The 16,861-nt window shown below is 54.9% G+C and overlaps 1 protein-coding gene across 5 annotated transcripts in view; it reads left to right on the top strand.

Annotated features, from left to right (window-relative positions):
* LINGO1 (leucine rich repeat and Ig domain containing 1) overlaps window positions 1-16,861 on the top strand; it is a 214,038-nt gene that overhangs the window by 177,740 nt on the left and 19,437 nt on the right. The gene's annotated exons all lie outside the window — the stretch shown is intronic.

The raw sequence follows: 16,861 nt of genomic DNA, 5'->3' as shown, positions 1-16,861 counted from the left end.
ATCGTGCCCCTGGGGCTTTGCTCTCACTGTACCACCCTTTCTTACCATGATTTCCATCTCTGATAGTCAGTCCCATCTGCCTTAGCCTTCCATCTATGTGAACACATGCATTACCATTGGTTCCACGTGTGCATCTCACATCAACTAGACGTTTTTTTTTTTCACGAAGCCCTCTCTCTTACCAAAGACTGGATATGTACACTGAACACAGCATTGCCACCTATCATGTTTACTTTGAAGTCATGAACATTTACACCAGCCACACGTTAGCTTAGAACATTCCCATTGACATGTACATCTGTGTTGCTATTTAAACACATTTATGTTGGACGGCCAAGGAGGGCTGCGGGTTTGCAGATAACACAGGCTGCTCTCCTATATTACTGCCAGCTCTGATCCAAACAGCCTTTCTTAGCTTGCAGGACTGATCGTCATTCCTTGGATGTGTCTTAAAGGCACTGTCCCTAAGTTTGGACTTGAGGGTACACAGATCAGGACCCACAGTAACACATGCAGAGCTGAAGGGCTCCTGGCCTTACAGGGGTGCCCCAGGGTGTGTATGTGCAAGATTCTGATGGCTGCTGAGCTGTGTACCAGCAGGTTTGAGGCCCAGGCCAGGGTTCCTGTTGTCCCCTCCTTGAGTCTTTTGGCCACAGAGAGCAGATTAGAATCCCAGAGGAGCAGGGGCCTGCTTGTGTTCTCCAGCCCTGGAGAAGAGGATGAGCAAAAGGACCCTTGGGAAGGAGGCATGCATTGCTCAGCATGGTCCTGGGGGGCCTCAGCCCCAGTTCCTGTGTTGCTACCCAGGGCTCAGCCTGTCCAGTCTCCCCCGCTTAGCAGGGTCTCTGAGGTCCAGAGAGAGCAGGTCAGAGGCTGAGCCAGGCTTGGTCTGGAGGTCTGGACCCCTTAGCCTCAGGAATCAGATTGGGGTCAGGATCAGGCCAGGTCATTCTCTAATTAGAACTGCTGTCTAATGTTTTCTTGGCAACAGCAATCAGCATGGAGTAGAGTCCAGCTTTGGAATGAGAATATAGACAAATGTGGTTTCAAATCTCGATTCTCCCATTACCAGCCATCTGGAGGGCAGCCGGGGGTTGCAGCTGGCAGAATGAACATGGGCATGGTTGTATGGGGGGATATTCCACTCTACTAGTCCAGCTCTGTGGCCTTGGCCTAGTGACTTCCCTGTGAGCCTCAGTTTTCCCTTCTGTAAAATGGGCTCGGTAATGTATCTGCCTCATTGGTTCATTGCATGTGAAAGGTCTACCACAGTACCTGGCACGCAGCAAGTGCTCCTTAAATACCAGCTCTGTTCAGTGTTGGTATTGTAATTACTGTTGTATCTGGGTGGTCTTGGGGCTCAGTCTCCTCACCTGTAAAATGGGTTTAATGATGCTACTGAGGGCCCCAGTTGCCCATCGATGCCAAAGTTCTACCCCTTACTACCCTTTTCCTCCTACTGCTGTGTGACTGCCCTGTCTTTCCCAGATACCCCGGAACAGAGCCCAGAGAGGGAAAGGAAAGAAGGAGACAAGGAAATAAATATCTCAGCGTCCACCTGTCAGTTAGCAATGGTGGCGTCAGTTTTCATAGAGAAGGGGAATCTGCAAAGTAGTCAAAAAAATATTTCCTCTGTGACTCCAGCAGCCCAGCTGTTCTTTTTCAGGAAAAGTGCTGAGGGCTGAAAATAAAATAAAGGAACAATGATAGAAAGACACAAGGAAAGAAGGGAGGGAGGGGGGATGGAAGGGAGTGGTAGGCAAAACAGACAAAGGAGAGAGGGCTTGGGGCATGGCGGCAGACAGTGGACCAAGGCCTGGCCAGTGTTGGTCTCAGGCTGCCTGGAACATCCTTCAGCGAGGCTGTCATTGCCCCAGCACAGGCTCTAATGGAAGAAGCCATCTCTGATCTTTAACACTGGGATTTTTTGGTGAGTCTTCCTGCTCAATTTCAGGGAGCCCCTTGGGCCCCTTGGCCTTTTAGAAAAGGACACAGCTCATCAATGGGTTAAACATTGCCCTTGGTGCTGAGGAGGGAGGACTTGGAGAAGAATTCTCAGGCTCCTACTCAGCCTCTGACCATATTCTGACTCTGACCCCATTCTGGGCAGTTGTGGCTACTCCATGGGCCTTGTGTACACCCTGTCCAACCTTCACACCTTTGCACCTACTGTTCCTTCCTCCTAGAATGTCTGTCCCATTCTCTGAAGGTCAGGATCCTACCACTCCTGAAAGACTACCTCCTCCAGGGAGACCCCTGGGATTTCCTCCCTTCCCTGGGGTTCTTCTCTCCTCCCTTCCTGCTCTGATCACTATTCATCTTGTGTCAGACCCTCTCGTGAGCTGGGCCTGCCTCTCCACTGGCTTGTGCCCTGGCAGACAAACTGGGACCCTTTCAGCTCTGGCTGCCTAGTGCCTTCTGTGGGGGGCAAGACAGCACAGGGGGCATAGCAGAGGCCTGGTCTGGGAAGCTCCAGGGGCCCTGATTCTCAGCCAGGCACCCACCTGGCCCTAGACTCCCACCAGGGAGGCTACAAGAGAAACCTTCCTCCCAGCTTCAGCATTAGTACCTGTAAAATAGGCAGTTAGACAAATGAATTCTAGATCCCCCACCACACACCCAACCAGCTGAGAGCCTTCTCCAGTCTTCACACTCTATGCTGGAATGTGCCGGGGTGCCACTTCCTTCCCTACGACATTGGGTAAATTACTGTGCTTCTCTGTGCCTCTGTGTCTTCACCTGTAAGACGGAGATACTCGGCACACCTTCCTCATGGAGCTGTTGAGAGTAGGAAATAAGTGAATGCCTAGATTACAGGAGGGCCCTGGTACCTGGCACAGAGTAAACACTCAGGAAGTATTAGGCATTTCTATTCTTCTCCACCATCTGTGGTGGGGCCTGCCTCTCTTTTGGGCCTCATTTAGAGGAGCACACCGTACCTGGCTGCCCGCCAATCCCAGCCCCATCTCTTGTGACTATCAAAGACCCTGCCCTTCCTGGGGTGCTCCCAGGACAGAGATAGAGACCCCAGGGAAGACACCTGATGCTTGAACTGCAGGCAGTGGGGATGGAGACGGAGAAGGGTCATGGCAGGCTCAGCATTGGGAGATATCTGAGCCAGGGGCTGACCCTCAGACCCTGCCCTGAATGTGGGTTTTACTGGTCTGTTTCCAGGAGAGATGGCCTGCTGGGCTCTGCTCTGGCCCACCGCGGTGTGGGGGAAACTGCAGGTTCCTGCCTGGGCTCCACGTGCTCAGAGCTGTGTGGCCTGTATTGGGAGCAGCGAGAAAGGCGAGAGGCGGGAAGGAGCCCTTGACCTCTCAGTGGATTGTGAGTTGCAGCCCAGTCTGCTCCCCCAGGCTCCTGCTTCCTCATCCCTGCCCCTGACTCAGCTCTCTTGGTTGCCATGACAGCAGGGCGCTGGGAAGCAGGACTCCTTTTGGGGGCAGAACCAGAGTTTGCCAGCATGTATGCCAGGGGTGGAGGTGGGGGCGTGCCGTCGTGCTCACACCTGGGTCCGCCGGCACACTGGCATGTGCTGGAGTAGCGGTGGGGGCCGTGTGTTTGGGTGGGGTCCCTGGTTCACACACGCTTCCCTGACGTGTAGCTAAAGCAGAGACAGGAACCGGCGGTGCCTTAACTGACTACGGGGGGCGTAGGTGCGTTTGCCCCTCCAGGAGGTGGGTGTCTGCCCCGTCACACCTCCAAGGCCCTTCTAGTGTCACTGTCCCCTCCATGAAGCAGGCAGGCTTGGCAGTACCATGCCAATCTGTAGATGGGGAAACTGAGGCTTGCTCAGGCACTCGTGCGTCAGCCATGCTGAGGCTCTTCTGGGGCCTCCTGGCTCCTGCAGCAGAGGAAGTGTCTGGGGGCCCTTTGGGATCCTGTGCTCCTGGGATCCACTGAGGAGGACAGGCTAATGTCCGCTACGAGGGGAGAATTAGCAGCAAGATGTTGAACTGTTCTTCTCTTCACTCTCCATTTCCCAGAGCTAATTGATGGCTAAGGGAGGACTTGCTGGCCCTTCTAAAGTGGGTCTGGAGCCTGCTCTCTAGGGGGACCAGGAAGCTGTGTAGTGAGCACAGGTGTGGGCAAAGCCAGGGAGGCAGCTGGAGAGACCAACCTGCCAGGGGGATGGGAGGGCCTGAAATTGTTCACAGCGCTTCCCACACTTCAGACGCTCACTGGCATTTATCTTTAGCCATGAGCTGTGCAGGTACCCCTCCACCCCAACACACTCCTCCAGCATGTTAACTAAATGTGGAGCTGTCCCTGCCAAGTTCAAGGGTGGGGAGAGAGAGCTGGGCACTGGCGGGATGAGTAGTGATGAGCACCACCTCCACCTGCTGCTTGGGCTGTCTCTGGGGAGAGAGGCAGTGAGACAGATCAGGCCTCAGGGTCAGCCCTCTGCTCACCCTACTGTGGACCCCTTAGTCCCCTGAGTTGGGAAGTGGATGGTGGGGGAGGAAGGAGGCTCCCCGCCAAGCCAGTTTCAGGGGATGTGCTTATGCAAGGAGTGTCTGGGTGTGCCAAGAGGGGGGGGTCCACAAGTCTGTGAGTCACTGGGAAATTTCCTGAGGGCACACCAGGCCTCTCTTCCCACTTGCTTGATGAGCACCACGACAATGCAGGTATTTATGGCTGGTTTTCACACCCCAGCAGGTGGTGTGAACACACTGCATCTGAGCCCATGCTTTGGTTCAGTGTGGGGGCCCCCCTTTGTCTGGGGCCTTCTAGATGTCTCCACCTCAGGCTGCCGCCTGAGCCACATCATTACCCCTGGAAAAGATTCCAACTGGAGTGTCTTCCTTCCATTCCCAAACCTCTGTGCCTGTCAGCAGACCTGGCTGCTCTTCCTGGCTCCACTGACTAGGACAAGTCACTTCCTGTTTCTGAGCTTCAGTTTCCCCATCTGTGAAATGGGCACAGTATGCCCTCTGCACATGTTGCTGAAGGAATTGAGGGTACCATCCAGCACTGTGTCCACCAGCTTCAGGAGTGACCAGTGAGAAGTCAGCCAGGCCTCAGCCCTGCTTTGGGGCCATTTCCTGCACTGGGTTCTTTCTTGCCCTCCTGCTGTCTTTCATACGTGTCAGTGCCACCCTCATTTCCCTGGTTGTAGAAATGCCACATTAGGGAGCAGGCCTGGAAGGGCAGAGAGACACTCAGGTGTCCGGGAACCAGCATACGCCCCTCACTCACCCGCCCTTCAGGCTCTGGTCAGCCAGCTGTGGGAGGTGGGCTTCTAGGACAACATGGGCAGAGAGGGGATCGAGAGGGTGGGCACGATCTAGGTGTAGACCACGGTTTCCTCCTCTCCAGCACAGCCAGAAACTCTGAATGGGGACTTGCGTTTTCCATCTGTGGACTGACGGGGCTTTGAAAATGGGGAGATGCAGAAAAGTCCTGTTCAGGTCACTTAACCCTGGCATACATAACCGAAATGACACACCACATTCAACAGTGATACAGACTGAACAGATCTGCAATACAGCACGGGTGTAATGATGATGATGATAAAACCACAGCCCAGAAAACTGGATACACACGCAGAGCAGACATCGCCGTACCAACCAGACTCATGATCACAGCGGTGCGCTCTCTTGAAGGCTGATCGTGGCACTGGGTCCTATGCCAGGGCTCTGAATGGGTTATGTCATTTGATCCTCACGATAATTTGGAACAGGTGAAGTGACTTGCCTAAGTGCTCTGCCCAGAGGGCTCCTTGTTCCAGAAGGTTATCCCACTCATCACATTCACCCATATCCCTCTTTGCAGATATATCATCCCCTTCCCCAATCCCATTCTAGAGGGAGAGGAGATAAGAGGGCAAAAGGCCCAGGGGGCTTGCTGGGGGTGGTCCAGGCTCTCAGAAAGGATGCCTGGGTTTCTCACACCCTACCTGTGATCTTCCTCTGGTCCTAGCTGCCTCTGGGCCAGAGCTGTGGCTCCTCTCAGGGTGGAAACACTCAACCATGGAGCTTGGGGTGCGTCCTCCCATGGGCCCAGCCTCCCTGATGTCAGTGCTATGACTGGTGGACAGCACACTCAAGAATGACAGGGAAGGGCGTGCAGCTCACGTTGTCAGGAGAGACCCGAGGAGGTGCCGCAGACCTGAGGCTCCTGTCCTCCCTGTGTGTCCACCCTCGAACCTTCCCCAATGAGCCTCTCTTCCCCTCCGTGTAACCTGACTATTGCTGACAGTCCAGCAGTCCTTATCAAGGTCTGACCTAGCTAAGGCAGGAGAGAGGGTCCTTCTCACCTTCAGGCCCAGCCCTCAGTCCTACCCCCAGGACCCTGTGTTTCCCCTGACCCCCTGGACAGCCCTATTCTCCACCCCCCCCAATCCAGATCTGGCAACCTCCCTACTCCCCACTCCTCAGCTGGGGGCATGGTCACGTCCACCTGTCACTGGCCCAGGAGTCTGGCCTGCCTTTCTCTCCCTGACCCTCTGAGAGAAGGAGAGTGAGCCAGAGAGATGGAGGGAGAGACAGAGATAGAGCAACAGACCCTCTAGCGGTCAAGGAGGGACCAGTGTGGATCTCCAGGAGCCATGAGGGGCTGACCTGATCAACCCACCCCCCACAAAAGTGCACACCAGCCTGTAACCACTCTATGCATCTTCTATACGCTCTGCCTATTTAGTCTGGGGCAGACTTTGAAACCAGATAGACATGTTCCAGCTCCCCCCACATCTGGCTTTTGTGATCCTGGGGTAGGGGCAGATGTCCTTAGGTTATGAGCACCCAGCCCCAAGAGCCGTCCCTCCAAAATGCCTCCATTCCTCTCTGTCCAGGCCAGCTGGCTGTCATCCCACTGGGCAGGTGGTAGGTAGATAAGCAGGTGCCTGGGGCTGGGCGTCCTCAGGCAGGAGGAGTGCTCCTGGGAACTCCACACCACAATGGCTGTCGGAGTGTTGGCATCCCAACAGTCACAGCACAGTGCCCAGCATCCAGTGTGACAGTGCAAGCCTCCCACTTCCTCCAGGGCTAAGCCCAGCAGGTGTGGGAAGAGGCAGGAGGGCCTGGCTCTAGGCATCAGCATTGACTTGCTGTGTGACCTTGGGCAGTGACGATGCCTCTCTCTGCATCTGCAATGCAGGCCATGGTGGGACGGAGCAGTCCTGCACCAGATAAGTTATGGGGTGCAGAGGGGACCCCTGGAGGAGAGGCCCAGCCCAAAGCATAACTGATAGAAACTCTCAGGATTCCTTTCTTTCCTCCAGAAGAAGGAAACCACTGACAGAAGGAATGCTCTCCTGGGGGTATTTCTGCTGCTGGAAGCCAAGCCCAGGTGTCAGGCCTGCCCTTAGCTCCCTGTGTGCTCTCATGCAGGTTATGGAGGGGGATCTGGCTGCCTCTCCTGGATACCCTCCCTAGGCCCAGGAAGGAGGCCCCCTTGTCTTGTGTGGCCCTTAGCAGAGCTGACCACAACATGGCCTCCCAAGTGCCCCATTCAGGCTGACTGGCTGCACCCCCTGGAGGGAAGCATTCTGGAGACCACAGACCTCCCAGCGTGAGAGACAGTGAGGTTCAACCTCTTTATCATCCAGGAGCCAAAATGCTTGCCTTCCCAACCGCCCTCCTACCCTCCTACTGCCCCCCCACCCCGCCCGAGGTCTCTCCCTCTCTCTCTCTGGCCCCGGAGTATCCCCCATCTTCTTCCTCTGTTCCCTGGGGTGGGGATGCCCTGTGTGTGGTGGAGCCTGGGGTGGCCAAGCCCTGGCAGCTGGACTCCTTTCCCCTCCTCAGCTGTCTCTCTCTTCCTCCTAATGTCCTGCAGGCCTTAAATGAAGCATAAACAGAGCCTGGCAGAGGGAAGCCTCATTAGGCCTGATCTAATTAGAAGCCCCTGTGAGGGTGGGGGTGGTCGAGGGAGGTAGAGGGGGCGTCCTATGTGCACCCAGAGTATTGCATACATATGCTCCTAGGATCCTCCCCACAATCCACCAAGACAGGCATGGCTAGGCCTAGGTAGCATGAATGGGAAGTGGCTCAGAGAGGGTGGGTGACTTGCCCAAGGTCACACAGCTGGCAGGTGGCTCTCCTGTGATGTGCACCCTGCGTGTCTGGCCCCAGCATCCAGTTCTTCCCAGTAACCCCAGTCAGCCTCAGTGTGTCAGACTGGGCAGGACCTCAGAGTTCTTCTGACTCCTCTGTGTCCTCTGGACATTTGGTCCAGCCTCTGCTTGTACATTGCAGTGAGGGGAGTTCATAACCCGTCTGGGGGCTCTTTACGTCTGTGGGCCTCTTCTCTTTCCCAGGACCACCTGACTCCACAGTGGGCCAGGATGCTGGATAGGGCAGGGAGGGGGCGGCCAGTCTCTCCTCCTCTCTCTCCACACCCACCCTCATCCATCTTCCCTCTGCAATCAGGGAGGCCGTGGGGGGAGCCCACACAATGCCAAGCGGCAGTCTGCCCCTTCGTTAGTCTTAACTAACAAGCTGTTTATGGGTGCGACATGACACCTGCTTTCTTCTTTATAACTTCAATAATTTATGGGCATATTAGTGGCCAGGCGCTGCCCTGGGTCCCAGCCAGACGGGACGGGGCGGCGATACAGCCGGGTTCCTCTGCTGATATTTACTCTCTCCCACCATCAATTATTAAGACGCTCTCCTTCATTTTTGCACATAATTACATGCACCGTTATGGTTCGAACTCGCCTGCTCTTAATCCCTCTAGAGAGGGGCCCTGCCTGCCCAATAGGGCTGAGCTGGCGTGGGGAGCCAGCTGGTTAGAGAACCCAGCACGCGGATACTCTCCCTACCTGGTAGAGAGATGGTGGCGGCCTCAGCCCCCAACCTCGTCTCAGCTGAGCTGGAACCGCCTTGGTCATTGTTGGCTTCCATGGGGTCGGCTGTCTTTCCCTACCGTCCCAGGGCCCTGCCTTTGCCCCTGGTGTTCTCTGCTGGAGTCCCATCCCCCACCTTCTGTCTGCTGGTTGACCCCTTACTCACTCTGGTTTCAGCTCAGCCCTCACCACCTCCTGGTTGTCTGTCCCACCTCCCTAGCCCCTGCTCCGGTGTGCACGCCACCCCGTGCATCCCCCACCTCAGTCTAGATGGCGCTGTGCGGCCTTGTGCAGGAGATCATGGGCACTGGTGCGCAGAGACAGCTGCAGCATTAACGGAGGATATGAATGGGAGAATGGATGCATGAATGCCTTCACCTGCTTCACCATTAATGAGCCCACTGAAGCAACTGCCCCTCCCTCTCCCAGGAAACCTGTCCTGATTGCTCCAGCCACACACATCTCTTTCTCCTCCCAACTCCTCCAGACCTTCCTGGTCTGGGCCGGAATCCCCAGAGGGCAGTGAGGCCTGTACCCTTCCCATCTATGCCCTTAATACCAAGCAGAGGGCAGGTCAAGGGTGGAGGGAGGGCAAATCCTGACAACTCCAGTTCTACTGTGTGACCTGGGGAAGTTGCTCTGCCCCTTGATTATATGGGGATGATAGTTCCTACCTTCCTGGGTTGTGGTTGAGGCTTGCAGGAGCTAATTTAGGAAAGCACCTAATATAGGGCTCAGCATATTGTAGGTGCTCAAGCAATATTCCTTAACTTCAACAACTGTCTGTGAATGAAGTCTGTGCAAAATTGAACTGAACTGAATTGTGTTGAATGGAACCATATTATTCACACCTCCTTTTGTCCATGTGCATACATGTATGCTTAGTCACATCCGACTCTTTGCAACTCCATGGACTGTGGTCTGCTAGGGGGCCTCTGCTTTTGGAATTTTCCAGGCAAGGATACTGGAGTGGGTTGCCATTTCCTACTCCAGGGACTCTTCCTGACCCAGGGATCGAACCTGCATCTCCTGCACTGGCAGGTGGATTCTTTACCACTGAGCCACCTGGGAAGCCCCCTCTTATCCATACCTCCTTGTTTTTAGTCTCTCCTAGCCAGCCCCAGACTTGGTTCATGGGGACTTCTGCAAATATTTCAGATTGATTAATCAAGACTTTCCCAGCATCCCAATCCACACCTGGGAAGGGTGAGGCAGAGGCAAGTCTCTCCCAAGCTACAGAACAGACTGAGGCCTGAGAGGTAATATGGCCTCCCTCCGTTTAGTGACAAAGTGAGGAACCAAGTCCTGGTGTCACACTGGACTCCAGGGAAATCTCCTGAAGACCTTGTGCCTCCGTGTTCCCCTCTGTAAGATGAAAGAATAATAGAATGGACCCCACGGGGCTGTGGAAAGGATTCAGTGAGTGACTTAGATCCACTGTGCTCATGGTAAATGGTCAGCATGGGGTTCAGGCCAACTCTACACCTTCCCTGCCTTTCTCCCTGGAGGTAACACTCCCCTGGAGTCAGACTTGATCATCCTTATGGGTCTGTTTATGCTTTTAAAAATATAGAGAGATATCCATACATCATTTACAGGGTTTGGGGCTTGTTTTTAAACCTTCTAGAAATGGCACCATCTTTGATTTTTTTCCTCCACATTGTGTTTGTGAGCATACCCACGCTGATGCGTGTGGCTCTAGCTTGTCCATTTTGAAGGCTGCATAGTCTTCCACTCATGGTACACCACACTCTGTTCATGCCTTCTACCTCTAATGGGCCTTTAGGGGATTCCCGATTTTTCACTATTACAAACACTACCCTTAGGATCCTTCTTGTGCTTGTCTTCCTTGGAAGTGCTTCTCCAGGCTGTATACCCAGGAGGGGATTGTTGGGTCATAGAATGCGCATCTCCTCAACTTTATTAGATAACCACCTCGTTGCTGTGTCATCCTTCACCTTGATTGGCAGCAGGCACTTTTCCTGCATTATCTCAATGCCCCCAGCCATATTGGGAGGAAGGAATTTGCATGCCCACTTGACAGACGAAGCATGTATTAGTTATCTCCACTTGCTGCATAACAAATCATTCCAAAACATAGAGGTTAAAACAACAAACAATTTATTTTCTCACGGTTTCTGTAGGTCAGGAATCCAGGTGAGCCTTAGCTGGGTACCTCTGGCTCAAGGTCTCTCACAAGGATACAGCCAAGGTGTCCACCAGGGCCTCAGTCATCTCAAGGCTGGACTCGGGGAGGGTCTGCTTTCCAGCTTACTTGTGTGGCTATTGGCAAGTCTCAGGCCCTCCTGGAGTGTTAGGTTAGAGACATCAGTTTCTTTCCATTTACACTTCTCAGCAGGGCAGCTGTAACATGGCAGCTGGCCTTTTCCATAGTGAATAAGCAAGTGATGGAGAGAGGGTACCCAAGATGGAAGCCTTTCTGTAACCTAATCTCAGAAGTGACATCCCATCCCTTCAGCCATATTCTGTTCACTAGAAGTGGGTCAGTTAATCCAGCCCACAATCGAAGGGAGGAGACTGCACAAGGACTGGGGAATACCAGAATACAGGGACCACTGGGGGACATTAGGAGCTGCCTATTACAGGGCAGCTGAGGCTCAGAGAAGCGAAGTGACTTGCCCAGGATCACACAGCGATTAGAGACAGAGCCAGGACCCGAACTCAAGGCTGCCTGGCTCTGGGGCTGGACGTTTTCCGAGCTGCCATGCTGCCTTTGGCTTAAGTTAATAACAGGTTCCAACTTAAGTTAATAAACAAGTCTCCTGCACAACAGAACTCAAGACAAGTGCTTAATAAATGGATTTTGCTAATAGTGCTGTCTGTTTACACACATTAGCTCGAGTTCCCCCTGACATGATCCGCAGGGACAGCCAAGCCCAGGCTCTTGGGAGAAGTCGCTCTGCCAAGCCTGGAGCCTAGATTCCCAAAGAGCCAGGGAGTGTCCCTTTATACAAACTACTTTTTATATTTGCTTTTTGTTTTTGCTCTCAATTTAATCATTTGGCTATCGTGCGTGTGTGTTTGTGTGTGTGTGTTTAATGGAGTGCACAGCTTCCCTGTGTTCTCAAGGAGAGCTAACTTCAAGGTCAGGAACATGAGTTATTCCCCTGGAGGGACTTCAGGGTGAACTGACGAGCCCCGTCACTGACTGGCCTCAGACAGATTTCCTGCATCTCAGCCATTATGGATGTAGCAGCCAAGCGCCAAGCTCGGCAGCCTGAGGAGGGGCAGTCCCAGGACCTCATCTCTGCTGCGGGCTCCTGCCGTGGGCTCTCCGGGAGGTTTTGGCCTCCCCCGATTCTCAGCGCAATTCCAACTAGTGGAGGCTGCTGCCCACATTGTTTCTAGATAAGTGAATGTCAGTGATGCTGGAATATTTCCAAAGGAGGCGTGGGTGATGGAGGCCCCTGAGATGAGGGGAGGTGAGAATTGGGGATTCAAGAGTATCCATGCCCACCCCCCTCCATGCCGTGGCCCCCTTCTCCAGAGGAACCCATGGCTTCTTCCTGATGAATGGATTTCAGCTGTAATTGGCACACCCCAGACTCTCTGGAATCTGTGCTTCAGGCTCTCTGAGGAAACTGGAGGAAACACAAGATCAATCTCTGCCTTCAGGGTATTCCTGATTCTTGGAGAATAAGGAACTTGGCCCAGGCTTCTCCTGATGGGAATGTGAAAGGGACCTTAGGGTAGACCCCAGTCTTTACAGAGGATGGGCTGAAGGGTCAGGAGGAAGGTAGACCCCTGTCTTTACAGAGGACGGGCTGCAGGGTCAGGAGGCAAAGCGCAGCCATAACAGTATGTATAATAACTATCAAAAGTACCTAGGTTTATCAACCACCTACTGAGTGCCAGGCCCAGAGGCAAGTATAGGGCGTACATTCGGTCCTCCATATCCACAGGTCACATCCACAGACTCAGAAGGCCAGCTGTAAGGGACTTGGACATCTGCGGATTTGGATATCTGCATATTGTCGTGAGATCCTCACACCAGCCCATGAAATGGTCCTACTGATCTGCCCAGTCTTACAGAGGAGGGACTGAGGCTTAGACAGGTGCCCAAGGATACAAAGGCCAGCTCAGAGAAGGAGACAGAGGGGCTCAGAGCAGGCTTCTGTAAGGAGGGGGCCACATAGTGCCCTGCCTTGGAAGGGGCGTGGGTGAAAGGATTCAAGGAAATGGGTCTCAGGTCTAAGGACCTAAGAAAGCTGTTAATGATAAATATGAGGATGCCCCAAGGAAGGGAGGGTGGGCTTTTCACATTCCTGCCCTTGGAGTCTTGGCCTCAGCCTCTACCCATGGTGGGTGTCCCTCTGTGTCAGCCAGCACATCTCCTTATCCAACTGAGCCAGCCACTGTATAAATAAGTCCCCTGCGTGCCAGCTGCCCTAGGCAGGACAGAGAGCTAGGGCGCACCTGGACAAGTGGCCTTGAGTAAGTCCTTTCCCTTTTAGGTACCTCAGCCAGACCTTCTGTTACATGTCTAGGTGGGACCCTGGAGTCCCTGAGTCCCTTCTGGCTCTTAGAGAAGGGCTGAAGAGAGAGCAGGAAGGTGTTAACCCTGGTCCCAGCTCCAGGCCTACCTCCTAAAGAGAACTTTCCTGCCAGCCCCCTCAGGTGTCACCCCATCCCTCACCCCCTCCATAACTGCGCCAGCACAGGGCTCTGACCTATGGATTTTCTGCCACTTCCTGATCCACTTCTCTCTAGCTTGAGTCTTCAGGACTTCATTACACCAGCAGCTTCGGCAACCCCAACATGGAAGGCTTTCTAGGTGGCTCCTGGAGGCTATAGGGCCCTGCCCCTCACCTTCTGGGCTTCAGCCTTCCAGGGACTCAGGGTCTTCTTTCAAGGAGCCCCCTCTTACAGCTTCATTCCACTTTCCCCATAGAACCCCCCAAACTTAGAGACCCCCCAGGCCAACTCCTTATCGCATAATTGGGGAGACGTGCACCCAGAGAGGGCGGTGACTCCCTCCAAGGTGACCCAGCAAATGAATGAGGGCTCAGAATCAAATTTGTGGCCTCCAATGGGATACAGTGTCCACCTGCTCCACAGGGACCTCTGGCTAGGTGCTGGCTCCAACCCACTTCCCCAGCCTTGCTTCATGCCCAGTGCCACTTGCCCAGCCCCCACCTGCCTCCTCAGCTCCTGGTCTCCTCCGTTTTTCTTACTAATTAGAGGTCTCAGCAATGACTCCACTGTCCCCGCCATTTTAGAGCTGTCATTAATTTCAAGTGCCTTCAGAAATAATCATCATCGTAAAACCCTGAGAGCTGCTGGGATGCAGGTGGGCAGGACCAGCACAAAGCAGGCGTGCTGGCAGGCCAATATGTGCCACCCACTCCTGCCTGTGCCACGGGGCACTAGGTCCTGTCTGCTCAGCTTCCCAGAGTGGGGAGAGTAGAGCTGTGCTCTGACACCACACACACAAAGCTTCAAAGCCCAGCTCTACTTCTTATACAGAATAAACCTGGACGAGTGACTAGCCCTCCCAGAGCCTCAGTTTTTTCATCTGTACAATGGGGATAGCAATCTCCATCTTGAGTGAGATGAAGTACAGCAGACCCTAGCTCACAGTAGGAGCTCTATAAATGTTAGCGGCCCCGCCCCTCCCCCTGAGTCCCCTGACAAATCCCCAGCTTCTCCACTTTGCTGGGAGCACTCAGGCATCAGCAGGCTGACTCCTTCCAGCCATCAATTCCTGGGTGACTGGGACTTGCCGAGTTTTCACCCCGAAGCTGAGATCTGCTGTGTGCCCACCCGTAAGACCTGCTGTCTCAGGCCTGCTCTTGGGAGCTCCTAGTCTGAGGACAGAGAGGGAGGGGACTGGACTCATGCCTCTAAGGGCATTTCAGCCAGAGGAGGAGAGGAATAGAAGCAAATGGTCTTAGTTTGGTCTTGCAGTGCAGGTGGGAACCAGGGATGGGGCATGCTAAGCAGGTGGACCAGTAAGGACCAAGGCTCAGAGGTGTGAGTGAACACTCTTCAGCTGAAGCTACAGGGCATGATCTCTGGGTCTTGGACTGGGCCTTCCTAATCCACCTTCTTCCTGGTCTTGGTGTCCTTAAGGGGACTGTGTTGGGGATCACCCCACGAGATAGGAGTGGAAAGATATCTGTTCCCAGTGACAGTCCTCCTACCCCATGGGGTCTCCGGTGACAAAGCCAGGGGTGTGTACTCTCACCAGGTCCGGGCTAGACCTTCAAAAATGTCTTTTTCTAAATACTTCCCCCCAGAGCCTCCCCTTCCCCATCATTTCCACTGGTGGAATAAGGTAAGGAGTGCTGGGAGGGGTCATTTCTTTTAGCGAAACGGAGGGGTAAATGGCTTGGATACCGTTCACGTGGAGAACTAAGACTCCGGGGCAGTTTCTCGGATATACACAGCATTTTCGTCGTCCCTGCTGCCTCCAAGGTTTAGAGGGACAACTGTGGGCCCCAGAAGACCTCATCCCAGGACACAACTTCCTCAGCCAGCACCTGGGGGGTGGGGGCGGGAGCGGTGGGCTCCCCCCCATTTCCCCGTCGAGATCACTGAGGCGGGGAGCAGGTGAGTCGGGGGCGGATAGAAGCCTTGGCCGCGCGGTGTCTGCGTCAGTCGCCGCACCAGGAATAGCCCCCGCCCCCGCCCCCGCCCCGCAGCGGGTCTGAGCGCCCGCCGGGTGCCTGGCAGAGCCTTTACGCAGGAGCTAGAGCGCGTCTATTCCTGTCGGGCTGGTGGGAGGAGGCGGCGCGGGAGGCGGGAGCTCGCGGGCAACTCACAAACAGCCGGGGTGGGGGAGCTGGGGAGCCTGGGACGGGGGTCCAGGCGGCACGGAGTCGAGGGGCCGGGGAGTCGCCGGCTGGGCTGTTGAAGGGAAGGCGACTCCTGTGTCGCTTCCTCTCTTCCCCTCCCGCCTTTTGTTGATCCCTCTGCGGAGCCTGCCCCCTGCTGGTTTACTCGGAGCCCCGGAAGGCGATTCAGATTCCCTTTCCGGGCTTTACTAGCTGTTCGACCGCACGGAAATGACAGAACCTCTCTGAGCCTGGGTTTCCTTCTTTATGTCACAGGGGGAACCACAGCGCCTCCTCCCAGGGTTGTTGGAGGATGAACGCAGAGTGCACAGCACAGCGTCCTCACTTGCTAGGAGGGGCTTCAGCTAGGCCTAGGATGTGGATGGACACGGAATACAGCAGATCGCTCTCCAGACAGGACTGTTCAGAGCTGTGGTGTGGCCGTGAGCCTGAGAAGGACCCAAACTCTGTTTAGCTAGAACAGGTCTGTGCAACTCTCTGGGCTGTGTGTGAGGCTGAACAGTGGAGAAGCAAGATGGTGCTGGGGGTAGGGGGACACTGGTGGCCCCACCGTGCTAGCCAGATAACTTCAGTGAATGTCAGGATCCATGGGGAAGGAAGTGAGGTCCCAAGGGTCGTAGCCCACTCTACAGGCTTTCCCTAGACACCTCCACCAGCCGATTCTCTGTATCTGCCGGTCGAGGAGGACCTGGATCTTTGAGGAGTGGTCCCATTCATTGGGCCTATTCTAGAATGCGCCTCAACTCAGGATCCCCTAGACCTTTGGGGAGCGGTACAGGGAACAGCCAAGAGAAGCCTGAGGCTCTGCGTTGCCCTCTGCTGGTCTCTGGGTGCAGTGCCCGCGGCCTAGCGGTCTGCTGCCCTCTGCTGGACAGGAAGCCAGGCTGGGCGGGGACCCAGGCTGCAAAAGAGGGCGCGAGACCTAGCTCCGGGTAGAGCCGCGGGGCTAGCACGCTTTCTCCCGGGTCTCCCGGAGCTTCCCGGCCGCCAGGATGTAGGCTCTCCGGGGATGCGCAAACAATTCCGAGAAGAGGGGACAAGGCGCAGGCAGGACTGAGGCTCCTGGCCTGACCCTTCCCTCGCCGTCCTCCAAACAACCCTGGTCTGGGGGAACCTTGCGGGTTCACGTACGTGTGTCGGTTCCCCATGGCAGTGTGCAGTGACCCCAGTGAACACACTCACGCGCTCCCACGTACACGCAAGTAGCCACACGCGAGGGTGCGCACACACACCCAAGAGGACCACAGAT

This window comes from Ovis aries, chromosome 18 (genome assembly GCF_016772045.2).
Source record: "Ovis aries strain OAR_USU_Benz2616 breed Rambouillet chromosome 18, ARS-UI_Ramb_v3.0, whole genome shotgun sequence".
NCBI lineage: Eukaryota > Metazoa > Chordata > Mammalia > Artiodactyla > Bovidae > Ovis > Ovis aries.
The sequence above is the reverse complement of the archived record's forward strand: the minus strand, read 5'-3'. Positions and strand labels throughout refer to the sequence as shown.